Source organism: Plectropomus leopardus, chromosome 12 (genome assembly GCF_026936395.1).
Source record: "Plectropomus leopardus strain MGB_pleo_1.0 chromosome 12, ASM2693639v1, whole genome shotgun sequence".
Taxonomy (NCBI): Eukaryota; Metazoa; Chordata; class Actinopteri; order Perciformes; family Serranidae; genus Plectropomus; species Plectropomus leopardus.
In genome coordinates, this window is record NC_142187.1 from 23,044,394 (window position 1) to 23,063,546 (window position 19,153).

Here is a 19,153-nt window from a genome sequence, read left to right on the forward strand (position 1 = left end):
CATGCTGCTTTTGCTACAAGCTGGGACTCTTCATATTTGTTTCTGCTTATTCAAAAGTATGACCTGTGAAGAATTTCTGAGCTTCCCTGCAAAAATTAAACGTGCAGTGTGATGGTGACCTGTGGAGAACCCCCGGATCTCTACAGCAGGTAGTCCAATAATCAGAAGGGTTATGGGTTCGGTCTCTGGCTCCTCCAGTCCCCATTTCAAAGCGCAAGATACTGAACCCGAAATTGCCCCCAGCAGCTGTGCCATCAATGTGTGATTGTGTATGAATGTATGAACGTAGTGAGTGGCAGATATCACCTTCTACAGTAGCCTTGACCCCCATTGTACGAATGTTCATCCAAATGGGTGAATGTGACAAATAGTATGAAAGCGCTTTGAATGGTTGAATGGCTATTAAGCGCTACACAAGTTTATTTCTTTTTATTTAATTGCAAATGCAGGACTTTTACCTGAAATTGAGTACTTCTGTTTCTGCTTTTAATTGCTACTTTAACCTCTAAGCATGCAGTTTTCCAGTGGTTGAGTGATACATATATTCCACAGTGTTTGACAATATCACACATATATTCTTTTTGTGTGGGTCCACACCTTTGTATCATCCCATTCCACCAAACTGTTTCATCCAGCATCATGACATGAAACATCATTCGATCCATTGAGCGCCATGGGCAGCACTAATGCCACTGTCAAACTGTTGTTTTACATTGACGGCATGTCTTCTCAATATTGCTTGACATTGCACTGGTTTTTCACTCGACAAAGCCAGTATTTTGGCATGACTATGCATCGATTTTGACTTAAAATTACATTAGATTCAGGTGGATATGTTGCTTTCTAGTGAGAAAAAATTGAATTTGGTAGTAGAGGCATTAGCCCCTTTTACACTGCCTGTTCAAGGCAGGATTATTGCGCTGTTATGCCACCTCGTCATGCTGTACAAACGGCACGATCGCTGAATGTGAGGACAGAGCTGTCTCACTGTTAGACTGCCATTGGAGCGCTGAAGCAGTGTATGTGTAAAAGCAACAGCTGACAGGACGGGACCGTTGGCCGGATAGGTGTGATGTTTTCGATGAGTTGTTATGTGTGTGATCCTCCACAGGAGATTTAAAAAGCAGCTAGCAGCAGTATGTGGCTAACTCAAATAAGAACAGCTGCCATAAAATAGGGAAAACAATGAGGTGAGCTTCTTACCCTTCGAGCAGAGGACGAGCTAAGCATATATCAGGGATAATAAATGATTGTTTTTGCCAAGTTATGCCATTGTTATTGTTAAGAAAGCACTGCCGACTTATATGTTTTATTTCAGATCAGAGGTTGATGCTTTTGTATTACATGTCACTCCTGTCGTGCCTCTTTTGATTCTACAATGTAGGAATGCTCTATAATCACACATCGGAGCAGCATGATGCCGTGGTTGTTTGCTTGTGTGTAAAAAAGGAAAGGAGGCATAAAGAAAGGACTTTGTAGCAGCCATATAGCGCGATTTCTGTGTATCAAGGGCCAATGTCAAACGAAAGATGGAAATGAGCAGACAATTCAGTCTGATATCAGGCAAATATTCTGTTTCACCTTGTTCCAACTCTTCATTGAAGCAGACTGATGTTTACATTGAGTGATGTATTCAAAGTCAAGCCTTTATACACATTTTCCCACAATCTAGGCTGACATATTGGGTGTCTTCACTAGAATTTACAATGAGGGCTCAGACCAGATGTGGCTGCATAACATGAGTTTGTCGGGTGTAAGGATTAAAACATCCGAATTGTTAAAATTGTATTGAATAAAACAAGTATAACCTCTGTACTGAGTTTAAAAAACGTTGCAAAGCCACATTACAGGTTCCTCAGCCCCAGATATCTTCCTGTGTTCATTGATTATTTTCCAGTTCTTGGTCCACGTCCTCAAGACTACCTCATTGTTGAACTCACTGCCCAGACCTCTCCTCTGTCGCTGCTGCACAGATCAAGGATGAGCTACTGTAAGTGCCTTCTAGATCCTCCTCTTCCTCCCTGGCATTCACTTGCTGTGGCAGCCGGTGATCATGGCAACGGTGGGTCTTTTGGCGGGGCCAGTCAGGTCTAGACTGGTCCAAGCTGCAGTAGTCTGTTTAATTAGGCCCATCCTGCTGAGCTGCTGCTGTTTATTTCCCCTGTGACACTCCGCTGATCTCCACTGAGCAGCCGGGGAGAGAGAGAGACAGAGAATCATTATGCATACACTGCTGCGCAAAAGCACCTATACACTAACTGCTATATAGGCACTTGAAGTCACTCTCTCTCTCTCTCTCTGACACACACACACACACACACGTCCAAACGCAGTCCAGCAACACACTCGTTATATGACCTGACTTCACTTTGCTATATCCACATTCATTTTCTGGCAGATTTCATTCTGTGCACAGACAACCACTTTCTGAAGAGACAGTATAGCAGCAGCTCATAGTGCTCAGCCAGTGATCCTCTGGTCTTAGCCTCCCACATTATCTCACTGCAGCAATGTGCTAGCCTCACACATCTCTAAAAATCACCACCAAAGTCCTAGAGGCTGAAAATGCATACTTGATATCAGCTCTGTCGTCATTTGGAGTCATAATCAAACGTCTAATGAATTGGTTGTTCCTGCTAGGAGAGAAAATCCATCATTAAAAGACATTAGTTGAATATTTTGGGAAATATGTGCTGAGTTGGATGAGCAGATCGATACCACTCTCATGCCTCTACGGTAAATATGAAACTACAGCCAGCAGCTTTACTGTAGCTTAGCACAAAGACTGGAGACAAGGGGATAAAAGCTCTGTCCTGAGGTAGCTGTTGACACTTTGATGTTATAAGCAACTGCCTTGCAGCTAACAAATGGCCCAGCACAGAACCCCCAGAAAACCACAGTGTGTTGTTTTCACACTTCAGTTTTCGCACAGATTAAATGAACAAGATATAATGTGTTAATTAGTGAGCTTTAAACCACATTAACGTCTCCATGTGGTTTTGGTAGAGACATCTGTCCACAATGAACACCTGAGCAGCATAAAAATAGCTAAATATTTTCTTCTTTATCTTTATTTTAGTTGACATCACAGCAAACACGCAAACTTCTAGGAAGGAGTGGGACTGACAGTTTACCTGGCCAAATTAATTTTATTGCCACAACATTGTCTGACAAAATCAACAGTATGCAATAATAACAATTGTGATGTATGTACTCTATATGGCTTCAATTATGTTTAAAATGACCGTACACATAGTAGTAGTGCTGATTATAAACTGTATATAAAGACATACAACACGTCTCCACTCCTACTATACAAAAATGAAGCCAAAATATCCCAGATACGGCTGCTACTAGCAATTGGGGAAATGCGGCTGCAGGTGTGAGATCCTCTCCATACACTGAGCAGCACCACTGATCACAAGCACATCGATCAACACACACACAGCATTATGCCACACCCCCATATGTAGCATCAAATGCCTAATTATAACCAAACTGATCAGAAAAGTGGAACACAAACAGCCTAAAATGACAACAGGTTTTCACCCCCAACTTAAAGAAATACAGACGTTTGGTCAGTGGCCCTACAAGTCAAACCATGATGCTCTAGGATGCTTATGGATGGCGTGTTAATGTACACTTCTTATATGCAGTGTGTCATTTCAAAATAAACTTGGAAACTTCACAGGAAATGTACAGTTTCTGCTCAGTCAATGCATACAGTCTATTTTCAAATAAAACTTAGAACAAGAGCATGTGGTTAGGTTTAGAAAATAAACATCATGGTTTCGCCTCTCTTCTGTCAGTGTACATTACGCCGTCAATGCGGTGAGGATGTCACTTAAAAATTTGTAAAGAAAAGAAAAGTTGACCATGAAAAATGAGTTTTCAAAGACGAGTGCAGAGAGAAATATGCATTCATTTTGCCCCAGCACTAAGCCTGCGTGTTTGATTTGCACAGAGGCAGTTAGGGTTGTGAAAAGTGGAAATGTTAAACGCCAAAGCACAGACATTTCAGACAGCAGTATCCTCAGAATACAGAGGTGAGGATAACAAAACTTCAAGAGTTAAAATCTTCCTAAGAATCAACAAACAAGTTGTTTGTGAGATCTATGAAACAGCAAGAGAGAGCTACTGAAGCTTCTCTCTAAGTGGCCTGGGTGCTGGGCAAAAACAAAATGTCCTTTTCTGATGCAGTAGTAGTTAAGGAGCGATTAAATGAGATAGTCGAGGCTCTGTTTGAGAGAGAGGAGAGAGAAATGTCTGAGGGATTCAGTTACAAGCAAGTTACCATTTGCCTATCACCAGTCGTTCTTTACCTTTGGCCTTGAACACAAATCAGATTCATACCTTTGAATATTAAGTTTGAGAACCCCTGGTATAGAATTTCTTGCTCTTCATACTGCAGCAATTGCATAGTGTGCCAAAAAATACTGCTGTCCAGTGCATCTCACACCACCACCACCTCTGTGCCTCTGTATCTGATGGCGAAGGCCACTGACCAAGCAATAGTATTTGCCAATAAGTTAAGAGCGAGACCAGGTCGGACACACAGCATCTTTTTTAAGGCCCTGACACATCAAGCTGACCAACATCTTTTTTAAGGCACTGACATATCAAGCTGACAGTCGGCAGTTAGTCAGTGTTGGGTCGTTGGTGGGCATCTTTGGCCCTGATCACTGCGGTGTGTCCCGCAACCTTGGCCGTCTTCAACCCTTGCTGGCTTTTCTTCTGCCAGCGTCAATGGAGTCGTTAGTGAATGAAGTCACTCTGCTGGTATGGAGAAAAATTTCCTCTCACGCAGACACAGAAAGTACAAGCTTGTTAGCTTGTTGTTTTGTGTGTTCATGTGCAACTTTTTGACACGGTAGTATGAGGCAGCGTTACAGGGCTTTGGTCGCTGCTGGTTCCCTGATGTCAGTTTGGTGTGTCTGTGCCCCGGGGTTTCTTTGACTTATCCTGCAGCCAGCCACCAGGGGGGCGATTGAGATGTTATGGCTTCTCTTTTTGAAGGTTGTCTTTACATACAGCCACTGGCATTGATCTTTTTTTTTTTAACTTTCAACAAGCATGTAAAGAAAAATTTGTAATTACCATCAACTGGCAAAAAGTTACATTAGCACATTATGTGAGTGTAAAGAATATAGTATAACAAGCAGAGATATTCTAGAGGCAGTTGTTGGCATACAAATTTATGTAGGAGTGCTACTGCGACACCTCCTGATTGAAAGAATCTGAACTTGTAGAAATGAAAAACATGCGCACACACACACACACACACACATACATAAACACACACACACACACACAACTCTGTTTGTCTCACACACAAAACTAAAAATGGAGTACACATCATATGGGGGAAAGGGCAGTACCCGTGCCTCTCTGGTGGTACAAAAATCAATCCAACAAAAAACACAAAAAAAGCAATAGCCCTTGACAGAAGTTAAGTTGGGCATGTGAGTTTCTCGGCATCCCTACAGGACAGAAACTCCATCGAGTTCTTTTAAGTGTTAGCTGTTTAATTTAAGTGTGGGTCCAGTGAACTGGAGGAGAATTACTGTTTGTCTCTACTGGCTCTCTGGATGCAGCAGCGAGAAGCATCAGGTCAGCACAACGTTGCAGCTGAACACAGAGACAGAGATGGATGGATTGTCAGAATACCTCAATACCAAACGGCTCATAGTGCTGTAGGACACGTTTTCCCTATGTGCAATTTAAGCTGCTTAGCTAAACAAATCTGGGTGGAGCGAAGCTAGACGAACACGATAATGTGCACTGTCCGCACATTTTTTTTTCTTCCTGCTTTTTTTACTTTGCTCTTCGTGGTTTTAAATTGAGAACAATTGGAACACATGGCATGTTAGAAATCAGTTTGACTACTCTGGCACCTACCAAACTGTGAAAGTAGGACTGGCAGAGCAACCATATGCTTGGTGCCAAATCCTTCCTGTTACACATGCACACACGCACACACACACACACACACACACACACACACACACACACACACATAAACACACACACTAATTTAGGAAAAATATGATTGATTTCCTGCTTTTAAATATGAGCATCCACATATTTGTGCCCTCTAGTTGTTTAATATGGAATAAAAAAAACATATAGGTTGCTTTTCTTACAGTTATAAATGGCATAATATCAATACCAAGGTCATTTAGATGTTCAACTTCAGATAAGTTGCTTGTAAATCTATATTTTAGCCCCAGGTGTTGAATTTTTACAACATAACAAATTACATCTTTTGTTTTCTGTTTTTTTGCAGCCAGTTCCCTTGGCCCCAAAGATGAGGAGAGAATATTTTCCTTGTTAAATGGAACAATTTCTCCTCTTTAGGCTAAATATACAATATGCGGAGAATAATTCATGAGACACACTTTTACAGTATCCGCCTTGGCTTGTAATTCATTGGCCACATGGTGTCATTGTGTCGGGATGATAAAGTGACTGAAAGCAGCAAAAAGGACATCCAGGAATTATTTTGAAGTGCACAGCTGTGCTCATATCAGTTGTGTATGAAGTATAATGAGGGACCTCCTTGTCACTGTCACCTGTGATAGACTCATCAGACTCCACATCACAGGCCTAATGGAGAGATCACCCAGTGGGATATTGTTGCGGGAGCTTATTGTGGCACCTGAGCACTGGAATAGGATGCATAACGGGGATTTATTTATGTTGTTAATACATGTGAGAGGAGCTCATTTGTCTGTCACTATGTATACTTGACTGGAGTGGATGGAGATTAGCCGTGGAGTCAATGTGACCTTTCTTTCCGTCATTCCTCTTTCATTCTCAGTCTGTTGCGCCCAGCTTTGGTATTCGTCTCAGACTGAGTGACCGTGAACTCGGTTTAAAGAGGTCCTTGGCAGCTGCAGCTTTTCTGTACTATGACAGGGAGAAGGAGAATGCCTCGAGGAAGGAGCTGATTGCTGCCGGTGTTTACTTAACCTGATTAAAAAACACACTTATCATTGCAGGGGCATGTGGGAGCAGTTACGATTTGGAAAACGTGAATGTAGCTCTTGTAGTATTTGTTTGCTTTCGCCTGTCATCCCTGAATGTAATAAATATAGAGCAGATAAGAAAATATGAGAGCCATGCTAAAACTGGTCCTCCGGAAAGTTTCTCAGCTCATGCTAAATGATCGGAAATAACAAATGATAAAAAATGTAATACAAGGTAGTATCAAGACGTCCAGTCTGGTTTATTACACCCAATTTATCTGTGTTTACATATTTGTTTGGGAAGACACCGAAGGACAAACATTTGTTTAGTGTCTTGACAGGCGTCAGATTCCATAGCCAAAACAGATTCATAGCACAAAACCTTCTTGCCAAATGTTTGTAAAGATTAGCCACAGTCTAACTGGCAGTTTCATTATTTTTGATTGCACGTTATTAGCAACGCTCTCGCTACACATTTTTGTGTCTCTTGTTTGGCAAATGAGGCCCATTGTTGATTTCCCTTTTCTCCGTGTCACCAGAGTTCAGGACAACACTGTTGGCTTTGAGAATGATTGCGAGAAAAGAAAAAAAACAGAGCAGTGACAGGCTTGAGCAAACAATCTCAGCATGATCAAAGCTGCTGAGTGGAAGAGAACACTGTGTACAATGATTGGAGAGGGCCGGGAGGAGGGCATTGTAGTGAAACAGATCACCTCAACACAAAGTTTCTCTGACACTGCAGTTCATGGGATGGAATGGGGGTGCAGTTACATGCCATTAATCATAACTACCATACTAATGTCAAACAATAGCTTTGCAGCACAGCGACACACTCGCTGTGCAACTTTACAGCAAGCCGGAACGCGAGAGCTGTAAGTGCACCGTAATTAAACAGCAGCCTGTATTTCTTCACTTATCACATTATAACCTGAGGTGTGACAATAGGAAGCAACAATGACAACAAAACAGATGTCAGAGGGTGAGGCTCGGTCATCGCTGTGCAATGCAATCAAACTGACATTGTAACAGAATCCATTTTGTATCGTGTTCACAATCTGCCTAGTTGTACATAATTACCACATATCTTCTCAGCAGGGAGCATCACAGGTAGGAGCTGAATCCCTGTGGAGGGAGAGGAAGACATGTGACACCCATACCCACCAAGCACAGTCATTAGACACCGAGCGGAGGCAAAGTTCAGCAGACGAGGAGTCCTGTATTAGGCCTAATGGTTGCACATTGGGATAAGGAGCTGATGGGGACTGGGCAAGTAAATGGGGTGGTGGAATTAAATGGAGGCTGTTAACTGGGTGTGATTTAGAGTTAACCAAATTGTGTCAGAGTCTGCAAAGCTGTAAATAATGCTCAGTGATTTTAATCCTACACCATGACGTCATCCTTTTTCCTCTTAATACAGCCACTCGAGGCTTTTCTGAGTATTACCCAAGCTTGAGAATTCGTTTTTGGTGCCATATCTTCCACTCACGTCAGTTAGGGTTTGACTAATGTGGTTTAGTAAAAGGCAGCATTTTCTCATCTTCCTAAAGGTTTGTTTACATCAGTAACATTTATTTGAGCGCAGGACTAAAATAGACTGTAATATTCTGTTGCAATCTGCTAAGGAACCCCAAAGCCAAGACGATGTTCTCCAGCACAGGGGAATTAGCCATTCCCAGGGCCCTGCAGGCAAATTAGTAGGACACTTGTACCTGCATGGCAATGCTTACCGGGCCAAAAAAAAATATGGATTAGACGGTTAAGAAAGAGGCTCAAACAGTTAGGGGGTAAAAGTTATATATTGGGCTCATTTTTATACAGCATTTTTATGCTAAAGAACAAAAAGTCAAAAAGAAGAATTCAATACATTTACCTGATAATTTGAGTAATGGCATTTTGAGAAAACCTTTAAGCTTTTCTTTATTTTGTGTCACATAGGCTATAAAGTGTTGAAGGATGTTTGTATTAAACATGGCCAAAGTTTCGGATAATGAGGTGGATTTATACAGTATGTAGATGTGTGTGGGTTTTTCCCCACTTTGGCTACAGTATGACTCCATAGTGTGTCAGTTTTCTTTATATTGGCTCCAGGCACGCTACTGCAAATTGTTTTCATTATGTGCTAACATCAGAGAAACATTTAAACTCGGTTACATATATTGTAAATTTCTCCCCAGTTTCAGGTCATATTACTGCTGGAGCATGTCCCTTTGTGTTTGATTTTTTTGGTGGAAAGGATTGCAGTCATTTCCCGAGCTGCAATACAATGCTACATGTTACTACAGGCTAACATGAGAAAACCGCGATATGGGATCATATTCCTGCTGTAACTTCTCCTGTCATGTTGAGATGCTTTTTTTGGTGATAGAAAATACCACTATTCTGTATTGCCTTACTTCAGTGACGTTGCAGAGAGATGCGGAAGACCTGAAAACAATCACAGCAGACTAGGCTTTTTCGGGAGGGGAGATTTAAAGAGACAGGCACTAAAATGTAGTATCTGACATGGAGGGTGAATTCAGGTTTTTAGCACAGAAAGAGGAAAATTACATGGTTTTGGTTTTTTGTTGTTTTTTTTTTACTATTAAAGCACATAAACATATTATTGTGGAATCTTAAATACAAGTATGAAACTGAAAATTAGCATTAAACTCAATAAAGCACTGACATATAAAATAATAACAACAGTAGGAAAACATGAATTCATGCTCATTATTGTACAGTAAATATTTACACGAATACACTTCACAAAATCACATAATATCTATTATAACAAGGATATAATTATTCAGTAAATGTTAGTTCTGAATATGAAACATCAGTTTAATTTTGTATCAACAGAATTACGTCTATGACTTGGGGAATACAGTTGTGTTCCTGTGTTCTTTCTTCAGTGTATGGTCTAATTCAGTTGAGGATTATGCTGTGTCGTGAATTTGTAGTAAGTGTGCTTTTGTGCAGATGTGTGTGTGTGTGTGTACACATTGTGTGTACCAGTCTTGACATATATGCATATAAGCTCATTTTCAGCAGACACTTCTGGGTCAGTTCCTCTGCAAGATTCTAATCCAATCTGTTCCCTCTGTATAGCCTACAATTAAAACACCGCGCAGGAATTCTGTACTGTGTCCTAATTATATTCCTCCAAATGTTCCCGGCAACATTTCTGCAGTGCGCGCTCCTCTCCCAATCCTCCCACTTCTAAGATTGGGTGACAGGCATCTGAAATACCTGGTTTCGTCTGTAGAGCTGTTCACACAATGCCATAGATCCATCATTGCAGGGCCATTGAGGCTCATTGTGTGCATCCATTAACTGTATCTATGGCGGAACCTTACAAAGGGCCAGCTTGAAGAGGGTCACTGGTGCGTGGGTCCCCGCCATCATAAATCTGGTGGAGTCCAGGGCTGAACCTCCCCCGTGCTCAACTAATGGCGCTCTAATCGCTGGTACCACTTCTTGGGTGGGACGGAGGGGTGGGTGTATGTGCGTCTGTGTGGTTGGGGGTTGGGGGCTTACAAGAGGATGGGTGTATAAAGCATTACTCATTTGTTGCCAAGCCCCGAGACCAATGAGCCCTAACTAATCACTCGGCTTTTTGTCTTTTCAATAAAAGTGTTTCTGTAGAGCACAAATTAGCCAACCATTTTAGAGACACTTCTTTTGTCAAGATATTGATATTAATCATTGTCTTTATCCCCACTCCAGCACAGTGTTAATATCCATATGAATAAAATATAGACTGCGCACGAGGGACGGTCAAACCTCTTCCCTCGCTCGCTTTCGGATGGATGTCTTCCTCATTATTGAAGTGGGTCAGTGCCTCTTCACCTCCCTGCTCACCTGTAGAAAAACATATGGATTTTATAGAGACCTGCAATATTAATGCCCCCATAAAGGAGACCGGACCTTTTCTGCAACCATATCCGACCATATAGTCAAGTCAGGGTCGTGTTTTGTTTTTGTACTGGAAAACAGCTCTATAGACAATACACTTAGTAATTTGTTCCCCTGTGCTTGTAAGAACTGCAGCTACAATAATAAATCCTGTAAATGTATGTTCATCTGTGTTAATATAAACATTCATTGCAATGAGTTATGATTGTCACTAATCATTACAGCACTAAATTATAAAACATTCTAAGCACAATTTGTATAATTTGCAATGTCTCACCCTGGAGCAATTAATAATTAGATGAATTTGGAAATATAAAAAAATAGGCTTTTCAAAAAACAAATTTTTTTTCATTCTTTTTCACTTGGTATGAAAGCTGTGTCAAAGTGTGAAAACTGGCGTTCGTACTAAAACCACAAATTTTTAACTTGTTAAATATGTTTCCCTGCGCTCTCAATGCTGAGCAGCAGCCCGGTAAGCATTGCCATGCAGGTACAAGTGTCCCACTAATTTGCCTGCAGGGCCCTGGGAATGGCTAATTCCCCTGTGCTGGAGAACATCGTCTAAATTAGGTTATTTTGAGAAAGCTAAGCAGGATATGTGAAGTTTCTTTAACACCTGGTATCTCACAGTTTGTCCTCTGTAGATTGGGCAAATAATCTACATTTTTCCTTTGCGTCTTTTTTTTTTTGTTGTTTTTTTCTGCCTCCCGCTTTGTAGGCAGCTCAGTCAGAGCGTCTCCCATCGGAGTCTGTGGGTGTCCTCTCAAGTAAAAGGAGCTTCTATTGGTTTTCCTACTGCATCCCACCCACACACATCCAAAGGTTCCCCTCTCTTCGCCAATCAGTCCCCGCAAGTCCTGGCAGCCATCACAGTGTCTGAAACACAAAAGAGACGTGTCCACCTTAATACTGTCTCTGGGTGCCGGGAGATGCAGACTGCTGGTACTGGCAAAAAGAGAAGAGTCCCTTTGCTTGAGGGCCCTCAGTCCTCCTCTCTTCTTCACATGGTGGATGATCAAACCTCAGAGGAAGATTCAAGTCAAGTGCTTAGATGACAATGGCTTTTTGCTGCCAAACACTGCAGGGTTACTGATGGAATCTAGCCAGTCATATTCTCACATCAATTACACCATTTAGATAATAGACTTTGTAACACTGCTTGATGTCCAATAATGGTATTTACTTATGAGACCCCAAAGTGTTCAGTGTTTAATATATGATTAATATATGATTAGATTAATATATGAAATAAATATTTACATTGAACTTTGTTGAAGACAAGTTTAATCAATAATTTACAGGGAAAAGAAAATATAAAATTTAAAGTCATTGTTGAAATGTTTGACTATTTCATTATTTTTGTAATTGAATGCAGCTTTTATTTTATAAATGCTGTTTCCTATTAACTGTTACAAAAACAGTGTGTTTCAGTACCCAAGTACCATAGGCCACTGGAAAAGGATTTAGTGTGTCCCAATACAGTATATCAAGTGCAGTAATGTCAAAAATTACTGGATGTCCTTCTGCACCCGCTCGCATTTGTCAGTATGCAAGCCAGCATGCTTATCTGACTATTCTGACCCACAATTCTCTGTGCAGGGGAAGATACGTCACATCGACTGAGCCAGAGACATTGACAGCTGACAGATGCCGCAATGACAGATGACAGCGCATTCAAGTGTAAGTACCATATATTTTTTGTGTCTGCTGTGTATGGCTAAAACATGAATGCATGTTAATTTTGTGCTAAAGACTGCAGTGGATTTATGAGCAAGACAGCCAAAGTTCAAAGCGCAGTGTTACGACAGAGTAATATGTCTCGAGTGTTTGCGTGCTCTATGCAACCATACTTACTGTTACTTAATGTTAAAGTTGCAGATTCTAATCATCAGTCAGAGATCCCTAAACTGACTGAGATTACTTAAAGTTGTGCAGTTGTGTTCTGTTTTTTTTGTTTTGTTTTGTTTTGGTCTGTTTTTTTGTTCTGGGGACGTTTTGGTCTTCAGATTTTGCTGCAGAGTGAGTGCTCTTGACTTTTATGATACTCTTTGATACAAGCATCTGCGCAGAGGAGATACTTGGCATAGAGAGGAAAGTGAGGCTGCTCTTCTTCTTAAAAGTGGTGAGATACAGCTCACAGCAAGTTAATGGGATGCAGTCTCTGGTTTTTTGATATTTAGTGTTGGCGAAAAATGTTGTTGCACATGTGTGATTTGTCATTAGTGGCGTTAGCTTGTTTGCTATATTACTTGAATACAGCTGTCACACTGAACGTCCCGCTTAGCATTGTTCAAACGTTAAAATTTTAGATGAAAAACTAAACGAATCGTCAAATATTCATATTACACTGCCATGTCCGATTTGACTGACGTAATTCTGATTTGGGTACAGCCCTAGTACTTTGTAAGGAAAGCTGAAGTGTATACTGAAAGTAAAAGGAAAATTATGCAATTCTGAACACAGCAAAGGTAAAAAACAACCGTGGTGTTATGAGAATCTGACTGCAATTGCACAATAACAATGCAAAAAGGGATGTTATTGACATTGGTCACTCAATAAATGTTGCTGGCGCAAGGGATTGTGGGAGCACATTATCTCTTTTGCTTTCATAGAGGATGATCTATTGTACACTATGCTAATGGGGATAAGGATTGAAGCATTTAAGCACCTTTCCTGTAAACATTTAGGAAATTTTAGCAGCTCTTATCATGACTACCATGATATAAACTGTATCTAGCAAAAACCCTATTTCACCACAGCCACAGTTTTTTTTTTTTTTAGGCAGGTAGCATTTGTAGCACTGTCAAGCTAAATGAAAACAGTGGTGTATTAGTTGCTCTATTCAAAATTACTTTGACAGTGTTACTGCTCTATTCTCGCTAACAGGAGCCAACTTGCTAAAGTTAGTAGCAGTTTTTTTTTTTATAATTATCTATATGAATATTTATCTCAACACTTCTGGGCTCCATATTTAGGCTAATGGTTTTAAAAGAAGGGATCATTGTAAGTGAGTTAACACAATCTACAACATGCTGAAATGTTTTTTTTTTTGTTCCTGCAGTAACATTAATATCCTAAGTGACTGGTCATGATAGCCTTAATGTCACAGGAAGTGTGTGGGTGTCTCCATATGGCTGTTCCAAGCCATATGGAGACACTTTAACCCGAATACTAGCACCTACTTTTTGGGAAATGCAGCTCACTAATGCATGCATACATCTGCATCTAAATGAGTAGTTATGTTTCTGTTCAAACAAGTGGCCATATCTAAAATTATTTTCAGTGATGCATTGCGTTATTTTCTCCTCGTGACATTGTGTCACTGCTTTAAGAAAATGTTTTCTCCACTGTAATCTATAGCAGTAAGACTTTATTATCAGTGAAGCGAGTGTAATACGCCCGAGAAAACCATATCTGATATTCATCTGAGGTAATTTCCAATGTGTAAACATGAATGTCGTCCTTGATAAGGTTGTGCCCAATTGTCCAGCAATGATGATAGATGGCGAGTGATCCACCCGTGTGTTATTCAATGCTCCTCTGAACGTGCTCATCAGCTGCAGAGATTACCATTCTGCTCAGGTCCCTCTTCTTCTGTGTACCAGGACAGGAAGCAGAGACTCTGCAAAATATTAAATACATATGCAAACAAGCAGGTAGGAAAATAAATAAATAAAGAGAAATAGCTATGCCTACCTGTTGGCTGTTGTTCGGTTGTGATTTCAGGATCACTCATGCATACAATGTGCTTTATTAAATGCAATTCCTACTGTGTACTTAAAGCAATTTCACTGTGTGCATTCAGTTGGAGATCAGATTATTGTTGGTGTTGTACAATGGCTCATTTTAAAGCTGGTGGGGATTTTGTCAAAAGCGATTACATGATTATATGGGTAATCCTTTTTCTGTCTCTCTTCTTTTTGTAAAATACATTAAATATACCTAATACACACATTTCTGTCTGAAAACGCAGCACATGCAGGATCATTTCCCCAGAGAAAATGTACCCAAGATAGATACCCAATTTTGAATATTTATCACAAATTCCGGTTTGCAAAAATACAGTCACACTCCACTGAGCAAGTATGGAAAAAGGATATTTCAAAAAGCATTTGAACGTCCTTGTCTTTCTTTTTGAATCCATGTTTTTTTTACCACCACATTGTCTGAGTGTCTTCCAAGCTCTCATTAGTGCAAAATGTAAGTGACCTGCCACTGGAAGCTGCAGTAGGTCTGAGAGTTACAATATGACAGGTCGCTCTCAGTCTCAAAGTGACATCGGTGTCCATGAGAAAATCCACAATAAACCCAGAATGTGAGGTAAAAAAACATTGACTCATTGCAAAAACCCACTGCAGTACAATGAAACAATAAAACTAGCCGTATGTGTCAGAAAACAGACAGAAATACAAGAACAGAGATGCAGGTAAAAATGAATCAGGTGAAGGACTAAGACAAGCTTCACCTCTTTCTTATTATAAGGTGTGATTGATCCCAGTATCATGCCATTAATGGTGTTGGAGCTCACACGGAGACGCAAGAATAACAAGGTCATGCTACCACATTATTGTGCAGTGCTGCTCCTTGTCAGGGTGGCAATATCCTCCAGTTCTCCCAAATCTTTCTAGTCAGATTGACTTGTGTTATTATTACAAATTTGGATTCTTTTGCTATATAAAAACGAGGTTAGAAGTCTTTTGAAAACCCTGCTTTGCATATGAATGTTTAATGACTAGCTCCTATTCAACTACAACCAAGGAATTATTGGCTTTGCATAGTCATTTCAACACTAATGTGTCTTAATGACATCTCTATGGTTCCTATTTAAGACACTAATGGGCAGTAACGGATCTCAGACTGTGGTGTGTTATATTAAATTAATTATTGATCCCTGCCTCATATGCAATTGATGTCTTAGTCCTTGGATACCTTGTTATTGATGTATTTTCACTGAGGTTGTAAAGCATGGCTGGAGCCAAAGTGCATCAGGCCGTGGAGCTTCATGCAGACACCACATACAGACATTTTCAGCTGCTGATGCAGTTTGTATTCTGTATTAAAATGAGGCAAATCAATGAAACATACACATGGAGCTGCATTTACAATGGCTTGCTCAGCTGCGGTGTCGATACATGAGCATAACGAGCTGAAATTGTTATGTTCCGCGTTAATGGTGGGCATCATCTCCGCCATATTTTACACTTAATTAGAATGAATTTGTGTTATTGTTACAGTGTTGGCTCTCTAATTGAACAAGGAATTATGGATGTAAAGGGAGTCATGAGGTCATAAGAAATCATGTAAATGATGTCATAAATATACAGAATTTGTAAGGCGGGGAATTAAATTAATTAACAGATTAATGAATAAATCACATGTTTGTTTGACTCCATTTAACCATATGTTTAATGTTTAGGCATCTAACCCTGGAGTTGGCTCTGTGCACATACTGCACTGTGTTGTGCTGCAGATTTGTATTTCTTGGCTCTCTTGCACTGTATACTGCTGCCAGACACAATATTCAAGTCGCAATATAAAAAGGCATGCTCGCATTCTTGTTCCTTTGTCTTGCTCTTTGTTATTGTTTGTGCACCTGACCAAAACCACTTGCAGTATGTTTTTACATACTGATAATAAAGTGGTTTCTGAGTTCTGGATTCTGTGTTTGGGGCTTTAAAGCCATGAAGATGATTTATCCATCTTGGCAGGCATGCATTTCTGCTTGTTTATAAACTGAAGAGTTTATGGGGTTCTTAGCTTTGGCACAGCTGTCTTCATCTGTCTTTTGGTGCTTTTTTTCTGATACGAAGGAAATAGTCTCTACACTGCAGGGGAAAACAAAACATCTAAACATTGTTTCTTAAAGCTGGAATTTGTAGGGGCTTTAAGGTGCAACCTGACTGCGCCAGCAGCATTTTTTTGTACAATGTTGTACAAAAAGTTTGACCGCCATGATGATGTAAACAGTGGTGGTTGAGAAATTTTTCAGAGAGAGGGCCACAGAAAATCTTGGGGTGACACACCAAAACCAACATTATAACTAAAGAACATTCAATTATGCTGTTTCAGTAGTCTTTATAGACTAGTTTAAAACTACGTCAATATAGAGAGTTAACGCATACCGAAATACTTTGGTTCCATATTTTACAGTAAATTACCTGATGGGCGCAGACTAATGTAGGTACAGTTAACATTTTAAGTTCCACAGCAATCCTGTTTAAATATGTTTTGTATCTGTGTATGTGTTCGGCGATTCTGTGTTCTTCAAACAGGATGGTTTTCCTTAATTATACAGCTTTAATTTGAAGGAGTGCATTAATTGTAAGGACCAAAACATTCATAATGAGCTAGGAATGTCAACAGGTTACACGTCGGTCCATAGGTGAATTCTGCTACTCTTCAGTTAAATGCACTGCACCCACTTAGGTCTGGTAGGTGTTAGCTAGCAAGCAGCACGTGATTAATTACCACTAATAAGGCTGACCTGACACAACAATGTGGCTCTGGAAACATCATGCCATCCTACAGTCGCCCCCCAGTTTGCCCTTTCATGTAAGCAGCTCCCACCAGACCTGTGTGGTGTGCATAGCTGCAGAGGAGACAGTTAGGCATTGGGCATGTTTCCACATGTTAATGTGGCTGTCTGTCTATCATCAAAGCCAACATAAAATAAGAGTCTAGACATTTACATCACAAAACATTAAAATTTCACCGACTCTAAATGGATAGCGCTTTGAAATATGTTGCTAAAGCTCACTGAGGTAACTGAGTGCCGGATTAAAAGGAAAAGCATCTTGTTTTTCATGTTTTCTTTTTCTCCCTCTAAATTAGCCTATTAGTTATAATTGTTGGCCCTTTAAAAGCAAAATTTACTGAAACTGCCATCCCTACTGGTAACAAGCCTCTTCAGGTTTAGGGAAGATTTATGGGTACCTATAGAACCCATTTCCATTTAGATATGTTTTTTAAATTTTTTATTTAAATTTCTTTCAAAAACATGTTAAAAAAGACAATTAGCAGCTTGGTAAGAAATGTTCCACAATTGCCAGAAAGTAGATTTAGAAAAAAAAACTAGGGAAGATACTATATTTATACTTATGTTACTGAATTATTTAAAAACTTTCAAAGCACCTTTTCAAAGTCTTGTTTGCCTTCTTTCAAGTTTCTTTTTTTTTAAATTAATTTTGAGTCATTTCTTCTTTCAATGCTTTTAGACTTCTTCCCATATTTTTGAAAGAAATCAAGCCATTTTGCTTAGGTTTCAAAGGGTTAAAATGTTGAGGTGAGAGTTAAAGAGACCCCTTTAAAAATGTCAATGTCACTTGCGCCCTTGCCAAAATCTAGCCTGACTTTAGAGCATTATTTAGACCCCTTGTCTAGTTTCACAAGATACCACTACCTTTGGTATCTTAAAAAGCAATGAGCGCGACAGCCTCTTAACAACAGTAACCTTCAATTATTTTTGCCAGGGAGGGGGTAACAATTGTGGGGGCCCTCCCTGCCCCCCCTTCTTTGGAGCACCACTGGATATACAACGTACTGTAAATATAGATAACCTACCAGAGGATAAGGTTAATCCTGACAGTAAACTATGGTGCCATAATAATTTCAGCTTCAGCTTCAGGCTGCACACCTACCTCAGCATTTTGGAACTGGGCAGCATCTGGTCTGTCTGTGTATTTGTTTGCCCCTAATACAGTTCTTCCGTGCTGTAAACAACACGAGCGAGGCAGTCCTCTTGCTACTTTGGTTGAGGATCCGTCTTTGTGGTGCGATTCAGCCCTGTTCTCTTTTTGTGCTAAAAATACTTGTGTGGACAAACAAAAAACAAAAGAGAAGGAGAAAGAAATACATATTCTGATGTGACACATTAAGCATCCAAGAAATGTTTTGAAATATTCAAAACTGTGGAGCAGCCTTGTTCTATTCCCACTCTCATACTCCCTTCAGTGTGGGAGTTATTAAGGTGTTATTATAGCTGTAAAAAAAAATCTTTATAAGGTATTCCATGGATGCAGCCGGAAAAATCATTTAGCTTATAATGTGCGGACTGTATACCAACATAAATCAGCCTCTCTAGATTCCATCTAGTGCAGTAATAACTAGATATGTATTTCTTTTTTTTATCTCTTCCATCCACAAGAGACATGGAAATGAGCCCACGACTCCATGGCAATAAGGCCCAATGTGACACTTATGAAATCTCCCCTGAGTAAAATCTGTGCTTGGACTTTGGACTTCTAAAGGACAGAGCTTGTAAAAACTTCCTGCGACAGAGGGAGAAGACGTTC

At 40.1% G+C, this 19,153-nt stretch overlaps 1 long non-coding RNA gene across 1 annotated transcript in view; it reads left to right on the forward strand.

Annotated features, from left to right (window-relative positions):
- Nucleotides 1-19,153, forward strand: part of LOC148188100 (uncharacterized) — a 139,828-nt gene that overhangs the window by 85,235 nt on the left and 35,440 nt on the right. The window contains exon 3 of the long non-coding RNA XR_015778166.1: nucleotides 12,462-12,542. This is a non-coding gene — a long non-coding RNA (uncharacterized LOC148188100). The remainder of the gene's footprint in view (nucleotides 1-12,461; nucleotides 12,543-19,153) is intronic.